The sequence below is a fragment of the Thamnophis sirtalis genome, unplaced genomic scaffold, assembly GCF_051295495.1.
Source record: "Thamnophis sirtalis isolate CommonGarterSnake01/CBP01778 unplaced genomic scaffold, rThaSir2_p1.2 scaffold_13, whole genome shotgun sequence".
NCBI classification, from domain to species: domain Eukaryota; kingdom Metazoa; phylum Chordata; class Lepidosauria; order Squamata; family Natricidae; genus Thamnophis; species Thamnophis sirtalis.
The window spans coordinates 26,108,820-26,125,949 of NW_028261393.1; the positions used below are offsets into that span (position 1 = coordinate 26,108,820).

At 42.9% G+C, this 17,130-nt stretch overlaps 1 protein-coding gene across 1 annotated transcript in view; it reads right to left on the minus strand.

The window, feature by feature from the left end:
- The window catches only part of LOC106548014 (collagen alpha-1(XVI) chain), a 203,597-nt gene that overhangs the window by 152,676 nt on the left and 33,791 nt on the right, over positions 1-17,130 (minus strand). The window lies entirely within an intron of this gene.

The following is a 17,130-nucleotide window of genomic DNA, read 5'->3' on the forward strand; positions in this document are numbered from 1 at the left end:
AATTGTGGGGGCTGCATCACTGGAGGTTTTCAAAAATAGAATAAACAACTTGACCACTTGTTCAGGAGGTATAAGGAGTCCTGCCTTGGGCACAGAGTTGGAGATCTCCAAGGTCTCTTCCAGCCCTACGATTGGATGATTGAATGATATGACATGTTCTAACAAACACCATGGAGCATTGACATTAATTAATATGTGAGTTAACTGCCCCAGATATCATCGTACAGCTTGGTTTCAAGTGTACAAAGAGACACAGGATTCAGTAAGGAATGAAGACAGGACTTCACTACACAACTGGAAGGGGTGGGGAAAGGTTGCTCAAGCAACTTTGGGATTTTTTCCCTGGCAGGGAGGTTAACTCGAACTCAGCCAGGCCTGCCTTGCCAGGACCATTCTCAGAATTTTTCATGTGATTTTGTTTTGGAAATGATAGAAATAAATAATAAGATAGCTGTTCTAAAATAGAAAAATGACTCATCTCTGGATAGACATTCACCAGGCCTGGCATTTGTTTTCTGTTGGACTCTCTCTCTCACTTTTCCCTCTCTCCCTCTATCTTCTTTTTTTCTCTGTCTCCCTCTCCCCCCTTTCTCTTCCCTTTCTCCCTCTGTCTTTTCTCTCTCTGTCTCTCTCTGTCACTCTCTTCCCTCTCTGTCTTCCTCTCTCTCCTTCCCTCCTTCCCTCTCCCTCATCTCTCATCTTCCTGCCTGCTTCTTTCTTTCTTTCTTTCTTTCTTTCTTTCTTTCTTTATTTATTTCTTCTCTTTCTTTCTTTCTTTCTTTCTTTCTTTCTTTCTTTCTTTCTTTCTTTCTTTCTTATCCAGCCAGCCAGTCATTATCATTGCTTGATAGTGAGGTGGGCGACAAATAACAAACAAATAAAATATCTGTCCATTCATCCATCCATCCATCTCTGTTAATCTCTCCCCTCCCCTTGTCTGCTCTTTTAAACTACAGTGTTTGTTTCAAGAAATATCTCATGTCCCTGAAAATCATTCATTTTACAAATAAAGGGGCTGAATATGTCTTGCTCTTTAATTAAAATCTCTCTCTCTCTCTCTCTCTTCCTCTCTCCCCCCTTCTCCTCAGTAGCCAGCCTAAGGATAAAAGTTAGCACGGATGCTAACAAAAGACATCAAAACAGTGTTGCCATCAGCTATGTTGCAATGGCCAGAAATCCTCAGCCGGGATTCACGCAAAGTGGTGCACTAAGCCTTTGTATTTATTGACTGGCTTCCATTGATCTGTTTGATTTCCATCCGAGCTTTCATTCAGGGGCCCAGAGCAGTCCATGCAGTGCTTCTTCCCTCTGCTCCCTCCCCCAACAACAATCCACTTGATCTATGCTGTGCTGTGAGGGGGTGACTGGTTCAAAGACACCCAGTGAATTTATGCAGTTGTACACAGATTTGACCCTTGGCCTTCCTGCTCTTAAGCCATCACCTTAGCAACAAGTTCTTGTGACGGTCAGGAAAAAATTAATGGCTGCATTCGCACAATTTGGGTAATTAGAATTAGCCTTGGCTAGTTATTTTGTAACTTATCATAGTGTATGAACCTACTCTACAGGTAGTCCTTGAGGGATGACTATAATTGAGCCTGGCAGTTACAATCATAAGTCATAGCAGTCATAAAATGAGTTACTTTTACAACTTTTTTGCAATGGTTGAAAAGCAAACACCATGGTTGTTAAGCAACTGCTACAATCGCTAAGCAAAGTCATTGTTTGCTATGCACCAGTTTTGCTAGAAACCAGAAGGAAATGCTGCTTTCCACCATTGTGTACTACAGTCAGGGCTGAAAAACACCATAGATGTGGGTGGGTCAGTTGCCAAGTGCCCAAAGTACAGGCAGATGATTGTGGGTGGGGGAGGTGACTTTAGAATTCCAAAACAGGGTTGTAAGTGGGTTTTGAGGGGGTCCAATGTAACTTGGACCGGACACTTTGTTATAAGTTGACACTGTATCTAGTTAGGCCATAGTTGTGCAATATTGTTATAATGTTGTTTTGGATAAACCCAGAAACTGATTAAAATCAATAATCAGATTAAGCAACTTTTGTGAAACAGCATTATCAGAACAAGGTGTGCAATGGGAGATGCTTAGCAGAAAAGGTACAAAACCCCAACTTGCTGGTTCTTTTGCGTGCGGAGACAGGCAGGATGCATGGAGCCCTGTGGAATGGGGGATAACAGCATCTCAGCAATTTTTAATTTGGTATGTTGAGTGCATGGGATTGTCTGTGATAGTGTGAATGACCTCACTTTTACTATTATTATTGCTGTAATTTGTGTTTTTAATTATTGCGTGAGGACTGTTTGAGTGAGTGCCTGGGTATGACTGATTCGGAGGACCTGCCGGGGTATGCGGGGGTCATCGGGGTGGTTGGGGGGACTACGGCCACGGGAGAGGGTCGGAGCATTGTGGTCATAACAGGGAGAGGCAGATATGGCGGGGACTTTAGGGCTGGCCATTACCGGGGAAGGAGGGCTCGCTACATCACAGAGATCCCTCCTTCCGGCCCTATGAGTCCTACTCCAAGGTCAGATGGCGCGAGTAATCGGGACCCTGGTCTCAGGCTGCTGTCGCTAAATGCCAGGTCTGTTGTTCACAAGGCTCCCCTCGTCCGGGACTTAATTTTAGACGAGAGGGCAGACCTGGCATGTATTACTGAGACATGGCTGGGCATTGAGGGAGGAGTCCCCCTCGTAGAGATGTGCCCAGACGGATTTCAGGTGCTTCATCAGCCGAGAGCCCAGGGAAGGGGTGGCGGGGTGGCTATTGTTGTCCGGGAGTCTTTAGCACCTCGTAGGATCCCTGCTCCGGAACTTGTCGGGTGTGAGTCCCTACTGGTGAAGTTGGACCTCAAGGGTCAAGTGGGTCTGCTGCTAACGTACCTGCCTCCCAACTGCATTGCAGCAGACCTCCCCTCGCTCCTCGAGTCGGTAGCCGAGCTAGCAATTGAGTTCCCTAGGCTCATGGTTCTGGGGGACTTCAATTTGCCTTCGCTCGGTGAACACTCTGATGGAGCGCAGGAATTCATGGCCTCCATGACAGCCATGGGCTTGACCCAGGTAATTCGAGGCCCAACCCACTCAGCGGGTCACATACTCGACCTCGTATTCCTCTCGGAGCAGTGGATTTGTGATCTTGGTCTGAGGGGTAATGAGATCATACCCCTGTCGTGGTCAAACCACCGCCTACTGAGGCTAGACTTCCGGAGGCCAAACCCCCACCGTAGGGAGGAGGAACCGACCAGGTGGTTCCGCCCCAAGCGACTTATGGACCCCTTGAGGTTCCAGACGGAGCTTGGGGTTATTCCTGATACTCTCGCCCACAGTTCGGCAGAGACTCTGGCTACTGCCTGGCACTCGGCAGCATCAGAGTCTCTTGACCGGATTGCGCCACTACGGCCCCTCCGGGTCGGCGGATCCCGGAGGCTTCCTTGGTTCACCGAGGAGCTCCGGGAGATGAAGCACCGGAGGAGACGCCTAGAGCACTTGTGGAGGTCCGATAGGTCCGAATCGAACCGAGCACTTTTGACAGCATGCACCAAGGAATATATCAGGGCATTAAGGACAACTAAAAGAACATATATTGCCACCTTGGTTGCATCCGCCGAGTCCCACCCAGCCGCCCTGTTTAGGATGACCCGCTCCCTCCTAAATAGGAGGGAGGCAGGGGACCCCTTACAGGGTAAGGCTGAGGGGTATGTCCAGTTCTTGGCGGACAAAGTTGTTCGGTTTCGGTCGGACTTGGACTCCATCCCTGCAGATCCAGCCAAGACACAGGGGGATAACTTGGCAGACCATCTCTGGGTTGAGTTTCAGGATGTTGCCTCGGGGGATGTGGACAAGGCTATGCGAGCTGTGAGCACCTCCACCTGTATACTGGACCCGTGTCCCTCCTGGCTGGTTGCCAACAGCAGTGAGGTGACACGAGGCTGGATCCATGCGGTCGTCACCGCCTCCCTTCGGGAGGGGCACTTCCCTGCCGCACTTAAAGCGGCAGTGGTGAGACCCCTCCTAAAGAAACCATCCTTGGATCCAGCCGTTCTTAATAACTACCGTCCAGTCTCCGACCTTCCCTTCGTTGGGAAGGTTGTTGAGAAGGTGGTGGCCTTCCAGCTTCAGCGTACCTTGGAGGAAGCTAGTTACCTTGACCCCTTCCAGTCCGGCTTCAGGCCCGGTTACAGCACAGAAACCGCTTTGGTCGCATTGACCGATGATCTCTGGAGAGCCAGAGATGGAGGCCATGCGTCCATCCTGCTTCTCCTTGACCTCTCAGCGGCTTTCGATACCATCGACCATGGTATCCTTCTGCGACGACTGCGGGAGGTGGGAGTGGGAGGCACTGTTTTGCAGTGGTTCTCCTCCTACCTCTCGGACAGGTCGCAGTCGGTGTTGGTGGGGGGGCAGAGATCGTCCCCGAGGCCCCTTACTTACGGGGTGCCGCAGGGTTCGGTCTTATCCCCCCTACTATTTAACATATACATGAAACCGCTGGGCGAGATCATTCGGAGGCACGGGATAAAATACCATCAATACACGGACGACACACAGTTGTATCTGTCCGCCCCGTGCCAACTCAATGAAGCGGTGGACGTGATGAACCGGGGTCTTGAGGCCGTTAAGAACTGGATGAGAGCTAACAAACTGGTACTCAACCCAGACAAGACCGAGTGGCTGTTGTGTTTCCCTCCCAACAATTTGGCCAACGTTCCATCACTCAGGCTGGGGGGTCAAAATTTACACCCCTCAGATAGGGTCCGCAACTTGGGAGTCCTCCTGGACCCACAGCTGACTTTTGACCATCATTTGTCAGCTGTGACCAGGGGGGCATTTGCCCAGGTTCACCTGGTACGCCAGTTGCGGCCCTACCTGAATCGGGAGGCCCTCACAACAGTCACTCGAGCCCTTGTGATCTCTAGGCTGGAATACTGCAATGTGCTCTACATGGGGCTGCCCTTGAAGAGCATCCGGCGACTTCAGCTAGTCCAGAATGCGGGCGTGCGAGTGATCGTGGGCGCACCACGGTTCGCCCACATAACACCGATCCTCCGTGAGCTGCGCTGGCTACCTGTTGATCTCCGGGTGCGCTTCAAGGTGCTACTTACCATTCATAAAGCCCTCCATGGTAGTGGATCTGACTATTTGAGAGACCGCCTTCTGCCGATTACCTCCCTCCGTCCCATCAGATCGCATAGAGTAGGCCTCCTTCAAATTCCATCCGCCAGTCAGTGCCGACTGGCGACTACGCGGAGGAGAGCCTTCTCAGTAGCAGCTCCGACGCTTTGGAATGATCTCCCCGTGGAGATTCGTACCCTCACCACTGTCCAGACCTTCCGCACAGCCCTTAAGATCTGGCTTTCCCGTCAGGCCTGGGGATAAGACCCTAATCTCGCCCCACCCGAATGCTGAATGAATGTTGTGTTTTATTGTTTTATTTTATTATATTTCACATTTTCTTTTTGTGTTTTGTCTTGCGCTCCCTTCCTACAAATTGTAAGCCGCCCTGAGTCCCCTCAGAGAAAAGGGTGGCCTATAAATGTCCAATTAAAAAAAAAAAGCAGCAAAGTTTCTTTCAAAGGAGACAGAATCAATTAGCTTGGTCACATTAACAGAGTGGTTCCCTCTGCTGAGTGGACACAAATGTTTGAGTGGGTAACTTGAGCAGTGGAGAGAGAGCCTATGTGCTTTTAGTTGATCAGCTAAAAAAGTAAAGGTTCCCCTTGCACATATGTGCCAGTCGTTCCCGACTCTAGAGGGTGGTGCTCATCTCTGTTTCAAAGCCAAAGAGCCAGCGCTGTCCGAAGACGTCTCTGTGGTCATGTGACCAGTATGATTAAATACCGAAGGTGCACGGAATGCTGTTACCTTCCCACCAAAGGTAGTCCCTATTTTTCAACTTGCATTTTTATGTGCTTCTGGTAGGTTGGCAGAAGCTGGGACAAGTAATGGGATCTCACTCCATTACATAGTACTAGGGATTCGAACTGCCAAACTGCTGACCTTTTGATCGACAAGCACAGAGTCTTAGCCACTGAACCACCGCGGCTCTGATGATCAGCTAAAACACATATAATTAACAGCCAGATCATCATCAGCCTCCTGGGTTGAAATCCCTATTTTTCACATCTTTCTCTGGAGGAATAAATCTAAGAACTACCATAATGGGTATAAGATGGATGCAATGGTACATCAGCCCTTTTCTTCTTTTAGCAATTTCTGCTACCCTTTCAAAGTTCAGACTCTCCACTTATTTGTCTTTGCATTTTTACGGAAAGCTATTCCAGACTCAAGATTTTATCAAAGTATTGAAATGCTGCAAATGGCAAAGAACAAACAGTACAGAATGGAGAATATTTCATTTGGCAAAAACATAGCTTTGCGGCAGCTCCTTAGAGGCACAATTTCGCTAAAATCTAGGTTGGCCCCTCACCGTCTTCCAAACGATGATCTATCTCCCTTGTGAATATGCTTATGAGAATCACAATGGACGATCAACTTGCAACCAAAACTTTGCAATGATTGTAAGAGGCAAGACAATTTTGCCCTACAGATAATCCTCAGTTTATGACCACAATTGGAAACGGCGCTTCTATCTCTAAGTGATGAACTTGTTTTGTGAGTTGTGATTGACTTTGCAATATTTTTGCCTCAGTTGTTAAGCAAATCACCAAAGTTCTTAAGCAAATCCAATGGTCGTTAAGCAAATCTGCCTTCTGCCTTGGCCCTGGGAAGCTTGCAAATGAGGATCACGGGACTCTGAGTCTCTGTGACCTGCTGTAAATATAGGCCAGTTGCCAAGAACCCAACTTTTAATCATGTGACTATGGGGATGCTATGACGGTCTGTATCGTAACTTACGACTTAATCGTAAATCCCTTTTTTAAATGATGTTGTAAGTTTGAACAGTCATTAAATGAATGGGGGACTACCTATATAGCTCAGAATCAAACACTGTTCACAAGGGCAATGCTGTTGCTCCTTATTCTCTGCCCCAAACCCAAAAGGCATCTGATGTCAAAGCCAACAAATTAAGAGTTGATGCTTCTTTCTGCACCTGGAATGCTGATGTCTGGCCTGGAAGCCATCTTTTTTTACCTTTTGGATTTCATGCCCCCCTCATTTCCTACTTTTCTATTGGGAGGGGGATTATATACATATATAATATGTTGTTATTAAATAGCTCCTGACAACTTGTAAGAAATTGGAGGATTATCTTGTCTGGTATGAATGCTTATTTTTGCTTTTAAATTAGCTTGAGCTACTGGAGTAGCTCAAGCTTTTTAGATGGCAGCAACAGGAACATTTGCTGCATTCCCAGTGGTGGGATTCAGCCAATTTGCACCTATTAGGGAGAACCAGTTGTTAACTTTCTAAGCAGTTCAGAGAACCGGTTGTTGGAAGAAATCTCCTCCCCCCCCCCACTCTACAGGACTAATCCTGTAAGGAAGGCAGGAAGGAAACATTCTGGTATTGTTTCTAGCTGAATCTTTATTACCCTGTTTACAGAAACTGCCTCTCTGGTTCACCCTTATTACATTGTAACAGCTAAGGCGAAGTGCCCATCGACCTGAGTGATGTTGAGTTGACCATGTCCACCCAATCACATGACCACTGAGCCCTGCCTACCCAGCTGGCCATTAGGGCAGAGAACCGGTTGTTAAATTATTTGAATCCCACCACTGTGCACACTAGATCTGGTAGCTCTGTTATTGATGGAGTTCTTGTGCTCTACTGTTAACGTTCTTAATGATGACTTGGTAGCAAAGTTGGTGCTTTGGGGACACAGAACTGCAAGCCATTTTCCTGCTTTAACTGTAAATCTCTCTCAAATAATGTCTTTCGGTGGGAGGGAGAGGTGAGGAAATGACATACAGCTTGAATCATTAAGCCTTTCCTCATGTTCCTGTGTGTCATTGTAAGTTCTGAAACAAAACAAAACAAAGCAAAATAGATGTTTTCTCCAAGGAAGGATGTGTAGACTACAAGATCCCTGGAGTGTGTCTCCTAATTACCAGTTATGACCAGTTGCTATCATAGTTCAGCCATGGAACATTTTTTGCAAAGGACTTTGCAGCTGCTGAAAAATGGTTCCCAGGGGCCCCTTTAGAGGCATCCAAGACTACAGCCTCAGCTCTTTCTCTTCCTGCCAAGTCCATTAAAAAAGCAAATAGGCTTCAATTAGGAGGCTGAGAAGGGGCATGGTGGAGATGTTGTCAGCTTAGCCTAGGCCAGCATTGCTCAACCTTGGCAGCGTTAAGATGGGTGGACTTCAACTCCCAGAATTCTCTAGGCAGCTGGGAAGTTGAAGTCCACACATCTTAACATTGCCAAGGTTGAGAAACAGTGTTCCAGGTACTATCAGAGGTGGTATTCAGCCAGTTCTGACCAGTTCTGGAGAACCAGTAGTGGATTTTGTGAGTAGTTCGGAGAACTGGCAAATACCACCTATAGCTGGCCCCACCCCCATCAATTAGCTGACTCCCAAGTCCCAGCTGATCAGCTGGGTCATCTTCTGTTGCCCTGCACAGGAGAACAGAGCTGGGAAGCAGGTTAGGGGAATGGGGAGGGAATGGGGATTTTGCAGTATCCTTCCCCTGCCATGCCCACCAAGCCATGTCTACCAAGCCACATTATGCCCACCAAGCTATGCCCCGGAACCGGTAGTAAAAAAAATTGAATCCCACCACTGGATACTATGTTTGAGATGTCCCAGAGAGAAGATGCCAGATAAATGGAGATGGGCTAACGACTCTCCTGTCTTTAAAAGAGGAGAAAAAAAGACTCAGACCTTGTAAATGGATTGTATACTTCAGGATTTGACTGGGAAATTCTGAGAATTGTAGTCCATATATCTTGAACTTGCCAAGATTGACAAATATTGCCTTAGAGAGTTGAACAAAACGAAGTCCTTCAGTGTTCTAGGATGCAATTGATCTGGCCAGGAGATTTAATCTTAATCACAATTCAGATATCTCTCCTGCATACATTTCTCCCTAATTTATACTACTCTTCAGTTTCCAGAAGGCACCCCCATATTTTTTTTGTTGGAGAAGGTTGAACCAAACTATATGTTGTGTGCCTCTACTTTCTTTTCTTTTTGCATTTTCCTTTCTTAACTGGGAAGCTGATAAACTGGGTTCTTTTCCTTTTCTTTTGAACATCTGGTCTGGGAATTCTGGGAATTGAAGTCCATGCATCTTAAAATTGCTGTGGTTGACACTAGACTATGAGATTCCCCTGAATAGACCAATGGATTATTTCTATACTATACTTCTATACAGGAAAAGCTGCGCCACTTCAGATAAGACCGTTCAGTTGCCATCAAAAGCTGGCCTGAAACAAACATCTATGGATTTGAAGATTCCTCCTTATGCAAAATATTTGATGAAATGTCTGCATCTCCAGACAAGACAAAAACATAATACATGAACAAACAAACAAACAAACAGGCAAGCTGTCAGAGATCATCAGCGTTCCCATGGAAATAGCCACATTTTCAATACATTAGCAAAAAATAATGCAGAAAATGTCAGGGTACCCTTGAAATTATTGCCGTTGCAAAGAACAAAGGAAGGTCTTGGGTTGTGTTAAGATGAGGAGTCCAAAAATTCCTAGAAAACTGTAAAATATTTCGGGGCATGAAAAATTTGAAGAAGAAATACATAGAGAAGGATCAGGAAGTCGGGGGGGGGGTCAAAAATGTCCACATAGTATGCAATCATCCTTTGAATAGAGAATGGAAGGGCAATAAAGAGAGGGAAAGAGAGAGAAAGGAGAGAGGGAAGTAGAAGGGAAGGAAAGAGTAGGAGAGAGGGAAGGTCTGGAAAGAGAGGAGAGGAGAGGGAGAGAGCAAGGGGAAGTAGAGAAGAGAGAGAGGGCAGAGGGAAGAAAGAAGGTAGGGAGGAGAAGAGAAGGAGAGGAGGAGAGCTGAAGATGAAATAGACTATAATATGGTGTATGGAAAGCAGAAGAGCAAATAAAAATTGAAGAGGCTTAATGGCAAAAGGAATTGATATACTATTGAATATTCAAAAAATGCTTGTTAAGATGTACTGGTATACTTTGGATTATATTATATGCATCATTAAAAAAAACTTTTGACCAACCCCCCCCCCCCCCTCCTTTGCACAGTTATTGTTGCCATTTGGACTACTGTACATTGACTTTTTGGAACTTTTCCAAAAAGATGAGAAGAGAAACAGCGTGTCGGGGCCAGGAATGACAATTAAGGTCAGTGTTCTGTGTCACTCTGCCCTGTTTGACATATAATCCTGGCCACTTTATGATCTCTTTTTAAAGACTTTTATGGTTAAAGGGAAAAAAAATGTGGGATATGGTAAAACCATCTTGGCCATCTCTCCGCCATACAGAGTATAACACAGATCTCCTGTGTATTCAATACCCATTACTATTTACTAAGTATATATACATCCTTAACCTCTTCTACATGGTTACAATAACAGTTGCATAATGTACTGCCTATATTGCCTCTTATTTCAATCTATGCATCCTTGTGCTTGTTCGTTCTGACTTCCCTTCCTTAAATCCAACCACTGATAAAACCTATCCCAAATCTCATAGTACTCTGTGTCTCCTTTATTCTTCAGTTCTAGCATCACTCTATCACATTCTGCACAGACAAATATTTTCTTTGTTATTTCCCTTTCTTTTAGGTACATTTCCACTCTTCCATTGTTGGGCAAAAACTATTCTCGCAGCTGTTATAATATGTAGTGTTAAATATGTTAAAATAAATTAGAACAATTCATCAGTGGAACAACTTGCCTCCAGAAGTTGTGAATGCTCCAACACTAGAAGTTTGTGATGTAAGGTTTCCTGTCTAGGCAGGGGTTGGACTAGAAGACCTCCAAGGTCCCTTCCAACTCTGTTATTCTATTCTATTCTACTCTAACCCTTTGCTTAAATCCTCTTTGATAATAGGAATATTTCTGGTTTCAGTTCCAATCTCTGTCCAGTCATTTCTTCCAACCACCTTCCAATCTTTTGCCAAGCAGCAAAATGCTGGCCATTTTATGATGTCACCTAAACATGCTGTTCTATAGCAACCACTTTATTTTATTTAGTAGATTTTTATCTTGCCTTTATTATTTTATAAGTAACCCAAAAACTTACCTAATACTTCTTCCTCCTATTTTCCCCTCAACAACAATGCTGTGAGATGGGTTGGGCTGAGAGTGAGTGACTGGCTCAAGGTCACCCAGCTGGCTTTAATTCCCTAAGGTGGGACTAGAACTCACCACCTCTTCGTTATTGGCTCAAACTCACCCAGCCAGATTTCATGTCTAGAGTGCATCTAGAACCAGAGGTGGTATTCAGCCAGTTCTGACAGATTCTGGAGAACCGGTAGTGGAAATTTTGAACCTGCAAATAGGCTGGCCCCGCCCCTGCTGCCCCCCAGCTGATCTTTTTTTGATGCCCGAACAGGAGAACGGAGCTGCAAAGCAGGTTAGTGGGCTGGAAGGGAATGGGGATTTTGCAGGAATCTTCCCCTGCCACGCCCACAAAGACACACCCACAAAACAATGCCACACCCACAAAGTAATGCCCACAGAATGGGTAATAAAAAAATTTGAATCTCACCACTGTCTAGAACACACAACTTCCTGGCTTCTGCTCCAGAACCTTAACCACTACACCAAACTTATTTTGCATCCCTATTCTATTAATTAGTTAATTAATTAATTAGGGACACAGTGGCTCAGTGGCTAAGACACTGAGTTTGTCGATTAGAAAGATCAGCAGTTTGAATCCCTAGTGCTGAGTAATGGAGTGAGCTCCCGTTACTTGTCCCAGCTTCTGCCAACCTAGCAGTTTGAAAGCACATAAAAATGCAAGTAGAATAATAGGAACCACTTTTGGTGGGAAGGTAATGTTCCATGAGCCTTCAGCATTTAGTCATGCCGGTCACATGACCACGGAGACATATTTGGACAGCGCTGGCTCTTCAGCTTTGAAATGGAGAAGAGCACCACTCCCTAGAGTTGGGAATAACTGGCACATATGTGCGAGGGGAACCTTTACCTTATGTGCTGTACTAAAAAGGATTAAAGTGTGAGCCCCTTTCAAAAAGTGACATATGGCAGTTGGCTTTAATGGGGTAGCTTTTATCTCAGTGGCAACTATTGGCATCCCTTCCTCGCCTGTTTAATTTTTCTGTCTTATCTCCTACCAACTGAATCTACATGCTGCTTTGGCAACTATTTCCATGACTTTCCAGAACTTTATGGGAAATACCAAGAATGATAAACGTGTGTGTACTAATGCATGCCCTTTCAAAATGCTACCAGTTTTGAGTACCGAGAGAGGAGGTGATGGAGATTAAAGTAGACAGAGAGAGAAAAAAACTCAGTGATGGAATATCTCAACACAAAAGACATAGCTGCTTTCTCCATTACAAAATACAAAGCCACATTGAAATGTAAGAATGCGGGACTGTAGCTCTGAAAGCAAGGATGAATGGGAAAGGAGCATAAATTTCCCAACAGTAAAATGTTTTCTGCATTCTGGCCCACCAAATGTATCTGGGAGGTTTGCAGACTAGACAGGAGGAATATAACTCTCTTCAGATTTTTCTTGGTCCCTAGCTACTGCTGCCTTATACACAACTGAAGAGCAACAAGCCTGAAATGCAGAGACTGATTTAAAACAACAGCAGGCAAAATTTAAGGTTGGGGGCATCTAGTCCATTGCAATTATTTCCTTTTGTCTCTCTCTTTAGGAAGGCTTCCTTGAATTTTTCAGCAGTTCATGATCACGCAAACACATTGTTAGATATATAATAAGCCTAGATAGGAAGCTATTGTGCTGGGCTGGCACTTGAGATGGGTAATGGAGAACATCTGCAAAGGCGCATGATTGTCAGTGAGCATCACTGATCAATAACGTCCCTTGCCCGGGCTTTAAAAAGGAACTCTACAAGTATAAGAAGAATAGGTGAAAAATGTTGGTGTCATTTCTCTTGTCCTTCTTCTCTGACACAAATCCTGACTGGGACATAGAGGAGAACAGAAGGGAAAGTGAGCAGATTCATGGAGGAAATCTTGCCTGATCAGAGTCCTGAGGGGTATCAATACAAGAAGGAGCTTCAATGCATCTCCCAACCAGAAAAAAGTAGCAAGAAATAAACTGAATAAGGAACACAGTTTATATATATGCGGACTTCAACTCTTAGAATTCTGCAGCCAACTTGTATGCTGTACCATTGTGGGGAATTCTGAGAGTTGAAGTCCATGTCTCTTAAAGTTGCCAAGGTTGAGAAACATTATTCTAAGCAACATGACCAGGTCACAACAGAAAATTTGTAGCAGCGTTTCAAAATGTCAATTGGTTCTCCTGAATGCCACATTTGCTTCTTCCTCGCTGTCCTACCTTCCTCGCTAAAACAGAGAACCAACACCATTGTTCACTCTCTTTACTTATTTCCATTCATTTATTTTATGCAAGCAAAGGATAACTTTCTCATCTGCTGCATTCAAGGTATATGTTCTTTAAAAAAAAGTAATCTGCAAAAGAAAGGACAATAACCCTTTATTATAAAAATCAATAAAGATGTAGCTGAAAGAACAACAGAGCAAAACAAATCCAACTCTCAAATGCTGACAGGTCTTGGAAAGTGACCCCTTTCATGCTTGATTAAATTGGGGGCGGTTTTGCTTTGCTGCTTTGTTCCCAGTCCATCCGCAATTTCTTCCTATAGCAAGCATGGGCACTGCAACACCTGGGCTTTTGTGGAAGGTGAAGATCTTCTTATTGTTGTTGTTATTTTGAAAACAGCCGCTGATGCAACACAAAGCCGTAAGGGGGAGAAAACACAATCAGGGCAGCAAGCAAGAGGCGTCTGCTGTTTACAGCAATCTTTAGCCAATTAAAAAAATAACAGTTCTGTAAGTCATGAAGGATGGAATGTCTGTTTTATATTCTGCCAGCAAACAAAGAAGAGTTTCAGGGGACTGAATGGAGCACAAGAACCTATGTCTTATATGGGGGACCTATTAGTCCATGACAGCTAAAAATCAGAAGTTTGCTAGCACCTTTTCCAACTAACCCTAACCCTAGTTCTATTAAAGTTCGTAGCTCACAAAAGCTATAATAAACTGAATTAGTCAGAAAATACATCACCCGACTTCTGTTCTGATCAAGGCTTCCCAAGAGCATGGAGCAAACTCCTTGTTCCGACAAAAAACCCTTCTATTGATTTACTATGAATTCTGCTCCTTTACATCCAGTGAAGTATTTCAAGGGAGGATTTACGGTCACAGATCTTATCTGGCTTGGAGAGCTGACAGGCCAACAGCTGATAAATCTGCCAAGGAGTCTCGGAGAATCACAAACCAATTAAGCAAAGTAATTGTCTCCTGCAAACTCCACTCCCCTTTCGCTACTCTTTAATTTTCTCTGGGAGGAGCCATTCATTGTCCACTTGTGGCCTTACTCCCAAGTTGACCCCTGTTCTTTAGCTGTTCCCTTCATCTGGCAACTCTGTGCATGCGCACACTGGGAACAGGCTCCAGGTGTTCATCTGCCTCACTGATGTTTGACTCTGAAGGCAGCTGATAACTGGCATATGGCTCTGGCCCTCTCTCTGCCTCCGACGCACAGCTCTAATCAGAACCTCCCTCAGACTCCAGGACTGGCCCATGTTCCTCCCCAACCTCCCCACTGTCCAAATCTGCGGTCACTCTGTAGGTCACTGGTGGGCCACAACAGAAGCATTCTTCTGTGGTTATTCTCCATGCCAAGCTGGTAGGCCACAACAACTCATTGGACATCAGTCGTAGTAACAGGTAGGACAGGGATAGCTACTACACAATTTTATAGCCATGTTTGAGGCCAAAGTCTCAAGGACCAGGTTTCAGACATGTAGAAAGTCCTGCCTAATTAACCAATTGAATTTCTCACCAGGATACTGTATGACAGTAGTGATCCGGTAAGTTTAGAAGGTAAGAATAATGGACTATGAGAATAGCCTTGAGGAATAAGAATACAGAACAACAGAATGGGAAGGGACCTTCCAACTAGAACTACAAAAGAAAGCAAAGGTAATAGTAATAAGTGCCTTGGGTGCAATCCCAAAACAACTGGTGCACCATTTGAACATCACTGGCATTGACAAAATGACCATCAGTCAATTGCAAAAGGCAGCTTTACTTGGTATAGCTTACATCCTGCCAAGATGCCTCTCACACCTTCAAACATCCACATCTAACTATCCCAGGTCCTTTGGAAGGACTCGATAGTGGACAAAAATGCCAAATCTAGCCTGAACATCCAGCAGACTATGGTGTGATGAACCATAATAAAAAAGCACTCAGTGTAACCCATACCAACAAAAGTTCTTTTTTTTTTTTCAAATTTAAAGGGCTCTTGAGAGCAAAAATGTAATGCTGCTGTAGAGAATTAGAGCGATGACAAGAATCCTTATAGAGGGAAAGAGGGCTGGGCCATTCTTTAATTCCTGGGAAGCAGGTAATCCTTGACGCATAAAAGTTCATTTAATGACCATTCAAAGTTAAATGGCACTGAAAAGCATGACTTATGACCATTTTTTACACTTATGACTGCTGCAGGATCCCCATGGTCACATAGTCAAAACTTGAGCCCTTGGCAGATGGCTCCTATTTAGGCTAGTTGCAGTGTCCTGGTGTCACGTGATCACCTTTTATGACCTTCTAACAAGCAAAGTCAATGGAGAAGCCATATTCACTTAACAACAGTTTTACTAACTTAATAAGTGCAATGATTCACTTAACAACTGTGGCAAAAAGGCTATAAAATGGGAGGAAAATTTACTTAACAACTGTCTCCATTAGCAACAGAAACTTTGGGCTCAATTGTGGTCATAAGTGGAGGACTACCTGTATTGATAATAGACTCATGCAAACACAAACCTGGGTCACTGGGACATAAGAAGGAGTAAATCACAGTCTTGCAAGATTCTGTTATGATGCATCCCAATGTTTTTTGATCTTGTCCACTCCAGGGGAGCAACAATCCTTTGCAGGACAAAATCCTTTGCAGACCTAAGTACACAAAATTATCTGCTACAATGTCCAACGTGTCAATGACTACTTCAGCTTCAACCGCAACAACACATGAGGACACAATAGATAGAAACTTAAGGTAAACCGCTCCAAACTCAATTGCAGAGAATACGACTTCAGCAACAGAGTGGTCAGTACCTGGAATGTTCTACCCGACTCTGTTGTTACATCCTCAAGCCCCCACAGCTTCAACCATAAACTATCTACCATGGACCTCACCCCATTCCTAAGAGGTCCGTAAAGGGGGTGTGCATAAGTATACCAGCGTGCCTAACATCCCTGTCCTACTGTCCCCATTTATTTGTACCCATTTCCTGTGTTCTTATTTATGTTTATCCTTATTCCTGTTATCTTGTACATGAGTGACAAACTAAATAAAATAAAAAATAAAATATAATATAAAAAAATAAAAAATAAAATATAAAAAATAAAAAATAAAAAATAAAAAATAAAAAATATAATATAAAATATAAAAAATAAAATATAAAAAATAAAAAATAAAATATAAAATATAAAAAATAAAATATAAAATATAAAAAATAAAATATAAAATATAAAAAATAAAAAATAAAAAATAAAAAATAAAAAATAAAAAATAAAAAATAAAAAATAAAAAATAAAATATAAAAAATAAAATATAAAAAATAAAATATAAAATATAAAAAATAAAATATAAAAAATAAAAAATAAAATATAAAATATAAAAAATAAAATATAAAATGAAATAAAATAATAAAATAAAATAAAATAAAATGAAATAAATATAAAATATAAAAAATAAAATAAAGTAATAAAATGAAATAAAATAAAATAATAAAATAAAAATAAAAATAAAAATAATAAAAATAAAAATAAAAATAAATAAATAAATAAATAAATAAAATAATAAAATAAAATAAATAAAATAAAATAAAATAAAAAATAAAATAAAATAAAATAAAATAAAATAAAATAAAATAAAATAAAATAAAATAAAATAAAATAAAATAAAATAAAATAATAAAATAAAATAAAATAAAATAAAATAAAATAATAAAATAAAATAATAAAATAAAATAA